Source organism: Salvelinus sp. IW2-2015, linkage group LG16 (genome assembly GCF_002910315.2).
Source record: "Salvelinus sp. IW2-2015 linkage group LG16, ASM291031v2, whole genome shotgun sequence".
In the NCBI taxonomy this organism is placed as follows: Eukaryota; Metazoa; Chordata; class Actinopteri; order Salmoniformes; family Salmonidae; genus Salvelinus; species Salvelinus sp. IW2-2015.
This window is the reverse complement of record NC_036856.1, coordinates 35901662-35907256: the sequence shown is the minus strand read 5'-3', so window position 1 is coordinate 35907256 and position 5595 is coordinate 35901662. Positions and strand designations below refer to the sequence as shown.

The window sequence follows — 5595 nt, the reverse complement described above, 5'->3', positions numbered from 1 at the left end:
ACTACAACAACATGAACACAGTACCCTATATAGACCAACACTTACAACAACATGAACACAGTACCCTATATTAGACCAACATACAACCATTGAACCACAGACTTGTGCTCTATCATGACCTACCTGGACCACCTATTGAGATGTGCCTTTTGTTCAGGAAATCGGGTGTTAAATGAGGTAAAAAGAGACTGGACTGGCACTTTAAATGCTGTCATCATGTTTGCTGTTATCCATCTTCAGGCCCTACTTTGTTATAGAGGAGCAAGACACACACACACACACACATACACATATACACACACACACATACACATATACACACATATATATATATATATATGTATACGTACACCATACGTACCATATGTATACCAAGACATAGTAACACTTTTTGGCACGGGTTGAGGAATCTGGCTCTATTTGTGTGTCCCTCCCCCTCTCTTCTGTCTCTTTCATGTGAATGGCTGTTTTGTGTTTCTCTGTTGCTGTGCTCCGCCAGACAGGAAGCTGCAGGGTTTGTGATCTGATCTCTCTGAAGATTCTCTTGACTTCTCTGACCCAATAAAAGTATTGGGTCAAAAGTTTGTTTAGGCAGCTAATTTGATCCTGTTCCCTGGCAGATGCTGCTGCTTGATCAGCTTGCACTGCAGTAATATAGCAAACCAGTAAACAAGAAACTTCTCTTGAAAGTCACATTTTTGTTGATACTCTGAGAAAGTTTGGCTTAAGTTGAGACTTATTAAAATACACTATTTATACAAAAGTATGTGGACACCCCTTCAAATTTGTTGTTGCTGACAGGTATAACAAAAATTCAGCACACAGATATGCAATCTCCATAAACAARCAGGAGCTTCATGAAATGGGTTTCCATGGCTGARCAGCCGCACACAAGCCTAAGATCATGCRCAATGCCAAGCGTTGACTGAAGTGRTGTAAAGCTCGCCGCCATTGGACTATGAAGAAGTGGAATCATGTTCTCTGGAGTGATGAATCACGCTTCACCATCTGGCAGTCTGACGGACGAATTTAGTTTTAACGGATGCCCAGAGAACGCTACCTGCCCGAATGCATAGTGCCAACTGTAAAGTTTGGTGGAGGAGGAATAATGGTYTGGGGTTGTTTTTCATGGTTCAGGCTGCTTAGTTCCAGTGAAGGGAAATCTTAACTCTACAGTATACAATGACATTCCAGACAATTCTGTGCTTCCAACTTTGTGGCAATAGTTTGGGGAAAGCCCTTTCCTGTTTCAGTATGACAATGCCCCCGTGCACAAAGCGAGGTGCATACAGACATTTTTTGTCAATCGGCCTACATCAGTACCCGACCTCACTAATTGAAGCAAGTACCCGCAGCAATTTCCAACATCTAGTGGAAAGCCTTCCAGAAGAATGGAGGCTGTTAAATCAGCAAAGTAGGGAACACTCCATATTAATGCCTATGATTCAGAATGAGATTGTCGACGAGCAGGTGTCCACATACTTTTGGTCATGTAGTGTAGATTGTACAATGTGCCGTTGACAACAATAGGCCTACTAAGAGCACACAGTTACACTTAAGTGAAACGATTAGAACCATGTTAGTAATACCGCAGAATGAACAGTTTAATCTGATATCCAGTCTGACACAGTCATATAGGGAATGGATTTTATGCCAGGCCTTACATTATTATTATCTCAGTGGAGCTCACTCTCACTCTTCACACACAGACTAAGAGGACTAGTGTTACCCTTTAAAGTCTCCATCTATCAGGGCTCTGACAGGTGTCTGACAGGTGTCTGACAGTGTCTGACAGGTGTCTGACAGGTGCTGACAGGTGTCTGACAGGTGTCTGACAGGTGTCTGACAGTGTCTGACAGGTGCTGACAGGTGTCTGACAGGTGTCTGACAGGGTCTGACAGGTGTCTGACAGCCCAGAAGACTCTTTCTGTGTTTCATAATACTTCATCACCCAGAATCCCTCAGATTTTAAACTGTATCAACCCTACCTCTCGCTCTTCGTCTCTCTCCTCTGTTCTCTCGCTCTGTTGCTCTCACTCTGTTGTTCTCGCTCTGTTGCTCTCGCTCTGTTGCTCTGTTCTCTCGCTCTGTTGCTCTCGCTCTGTTGCTCTCGCTCTGTGCTCTCCGCTCTGTTGCTCGCTCTGTTGCTCTCGCTCTGTTGCTCTGTTGCTCTCCGCTCTGTTGCTCTGGTTGCTCCGCTCTGTTGCTTCTCGCTCTGTTGCTCTCGCTCTGTTGCTCTCGCTCCTGTTGCTCTGTTGCTCTCGCTCTGTTGCTCTCGCTCTGTTTCTCTCGCTCTGTTGCTCTCGCTCTGTTGCTCTGTTGCTCTCGCTCTGTTGCTTTCGCTCTTTGCTCTGTTGCTCTCGCTCTGTTGCTCTCCGCTCTGTTCTTCTCGCTCTGTTGCTCTCGCTCTGTTGCTCTCGCTCTGTTGCTTCTTTTCGCTCTGTCGCTCTGTTTTGCTCTCGCTCTGTTGCTCTGTTGCTCTCGCTCTGTTGCTCTCGCCTGTTGCTCTCGCTCTGTTGCTTTCGCTCTTGTCGCTCTGTTGCTGTTTCGCTCTGTTGCTCTCGCTCTGTCGCTCTGTTGCTCTCGCTCTGTTGCTCTCGCTCTGTTGCTCTCGCTCTGTTTCTCTGTTTGCTCTCCGCTGTTGCTCTCGCTCTGTTTCTCTGTTGCTCTGTCTGCTCTCGCTCTGTTGCTCTGTTGCTCTGTTGCTCTGTTGCTCTCGCTCTGTTGCTTTCTCTGTTGCTCTGTTGCTCTGTTGCTCTCGCTCTGTTGCTCTTGTTGTCTCGCTCTGTTGCTCTCGCTCTGTTGCTCTGTTGCTCTCGCTCTGTTGCTTTCACTCTGTTGCTCCGCTCTGTTGCTCTCGCTCTGTTGCTCTCGCTCTGTTCTCTCGCTCCTGTTGCTGTTGCTCTCGCTCTGTTGCTCTCGCCTCTGTTGCTCTGTTGCTCTCGCTCTGTTGCTCTCGCTCTGTTGCTCTGTTGCTCTCGCTCTGTTGCTCTCGCTCTGTTGCTCTCGCGTTCTCTGTTGCTCTGTTGCTCTCGCTCTGTTGCTCTCGCTCTTGTTGCTTTCGCTCGTTGCTTTCACTCTGTTGCTTCACTCTGTTGCTCTGTTGCGCTCTGTTGCTCTCGCTCTGTTGCTCTCGCTCTGTTGCTCTGTTGCTCTGTTGCTCTCGCTCTGTTGCTCTCGCTCTGTTGCTCTTCGCTCTGTTGCTCTCGCTCTGTTGCCTCTGTTGCTCTGTTGCTCTCGCTCTGTTTGCTCTCGCTCTGTTGCTCTGTTGGTCTCGCTCTGTTGCTCTCGCTCTGTTGCTTCTCACTCTGTTGCTCTGTGCTCTTGTTGCTCTCGCTCTGTTGCTCCGCTCTGTTGCTTTTGTTGCTCTCGCTCTGTTGTTCTCGCTCTGTTGCTCTGTTGCTCTCGCTCTGTTGCTCTTGTTGCTCTCGCTCTGTTGCTTGTGCTCTTCGCTCTGTTGCTTCTCGCTCTGTTGCTTTGTTGCTCTCGCTCTGTTGTTCTCGCTCTGTTGCTCTGTGCTCTGTTGCTCTCGCTCTGTTGCTCTCGCTCTGTTGCTTGTTGCTCTCGCTCTGGTTCTCGCTCTGTTGCTCTCACTCTGTTGCTCTGTTGCCTCTCACTTTCTGTTGCTCTCGCTCTGTTCTCTGTTGCTCTCGCTCGTTGCTCTGTTGCTCTCGCTCTGTTGCTCTGTTGCTTCTGTTGCTCTCGCTCTGTTGCTCCGCTCTGTTGCTCTGTTGTGTCTCATCTGTTGCTCTCTGCTCTGTTGCTCTCGCTCTGTTGCTCTCGCTCTGTTGCTCTGTTGCTCTCGCTCTGTTGCTCTCGCCTCTTGTTGCTCTGTTGGTCTCGCTCTGTTGCTCTCGCTCTGTTGCTCTCGCTCTGTTGCTCTCGCTCTGTTGCTCTCGCTCGTCTGTTGCTCTCGCTCTGTTGCTCTCGCTCTGTTGTTTCCGCTCTTTGCTCTCGCTCTGTTGCTCTGTTGGCTCTGTTGCTCTCACTCTCGTTCTGTTGCTCTCGCTCTGTGCTTCTCGCTCTGTTGCTCTCGCTCTGTTGCTTCATCTGTTGCTTTCGCTCTTTGCTCTCGCTCGTTTGCTCTGTGCTCTGCTCTGTGCTTCTCACTCTTGCTCTGTTGCTCTGTTTGCTCTCACTCTTGCTCTGTTGCTCTCACTCTTGCTCTGTTGCTCTCACTTGCTCTCACTCTGCTCTGTTGCTCTCACTCTGTTGCTCTGTTGCTTCTCGCTCTGTTGCTCTCCCTCTTGCTCTGTTGCTCTCGCTCTGTTGTTCTCGCTCTGTTGCTCTGTTGCTCTCGCTCTGTTGCTCTTGCTCTGTTGCTCCACTCTGTCTGTTGCTCTCGCTTGTTGCTCTCACTCTGTATTCTGTTTCTTGCTCTTTGTCTGCTTTTCGCTCTGTTGCTTCGCTCTGTTGTTCTCGCTCTGTTGCTCTCGCTCTCGTGCTCTGTTGCTCTGTTGCTCTCGCTTTGTCGCTCTGTTGCTCTCGCTCTCTTGCTCTGCTTGCTCTCGCTTTGTCGCTCTGTGTTTCTCGCTCTGTGCTTTCACTCTGTGTTCTCGCTTCTGTTGTTCTCGCTCTGTTGTTCTCGCTCTGTTGCTCTCCGCTCTGTTGCTCTCGCTCTGTTGCCTCTGTTGTTCTCGCTCTGTTGCTTTCACTCTGTTGTTCTCGCTCTGTTGTTCTCGCTCTGTTGCTCTCGCTTTGTCGTGCTCTGTTGTTCTCGCTCTGTTGCTTTCACTCTGTTGTTCTCCTCTGTTGTTCTCGCTCTGTTTTCTCGCTCTGTTGCTCTCGCTTTGCTCTGCTCTGTTGTTTCTCGCTCTGTGTTCTTCGCTCTGTTGTTCTCCGCTCTTGTTGTTCTCGCTCTGTTGTTCTCGCTCTGTTTTCTCGCTCTGTTTCTCTCCTTCTGTTGCTCTCGCTCTGTTGCTCTGTTACTCTCGCTCTGTTGCTCCTCGCTCTGTTGCTCTTGTTGCTCTCGCTCTTGTTCTCTCGCTCTTGTTGCTCTGTTGCTTCTCACTCTGTTGCTCTCACTCTGTGCTCTGTTGTTCTCACTCTGTTGTTCTCGCTCTGTTGTTCTCTTGTGTTCTCGCTCTGTTGTTCTCACTCTGTTGTTCTCGCTCTGTTGTTTCTCACTCTGTTGTTCTCACTCTGTTGTTCTCACTCTGTTTGTTCTCACTCTGCTTGTTCTCACTCTGTTGTTCTCGCTCTGTTGTTCTCGCTCTGTTGCTCTCGCTCTGTTGCTCTCTTGTTCTCGCTCTGTTCTCTCGCTCTGTTGTCTCGCTCTGTCGCTCTGTCTGTTCCCACTCTGTTGTTCTCACTCTGTTGCTTCTCGCGTCTGTTGTCTCACTCTGTTGTTCTCACTCTGTTGCTCTGTTGCTCCCGCTCTGTTGCTCCGTTGTTCATCGCTCTGTTGGCTCTCGCCTCTTTGTCTCTCGCTCTGTTGCTCTCGCTCTGTTGTTCTCAGCTCTGTTGCTCTGTTCGTTCTCGCTCTGTTGCTCTCGTTGCTCTCCTCTGTTGTTCTCCTCTGTTGTCTCGACTCTTGTTGCTCTCGCTCTCTGTTGCTTCTCGCTCTGTTGCTCTGTTGTTCTCGCTTCTGGTTGC

At 49.2% G+C, this 5595-nt stretch overlaps 1 pseudogene; it reads left to right on the top strand.

The window, feature by feature from the left end:
* Positions 1-5595, top strand: part of LOC111976125 (inactive tyrosine-protein kinase transmembrane receptor ROR1-like) — a 505588-nt pseudogene that overhangs the window by 227166 nt on the left and 272827 nt on the right.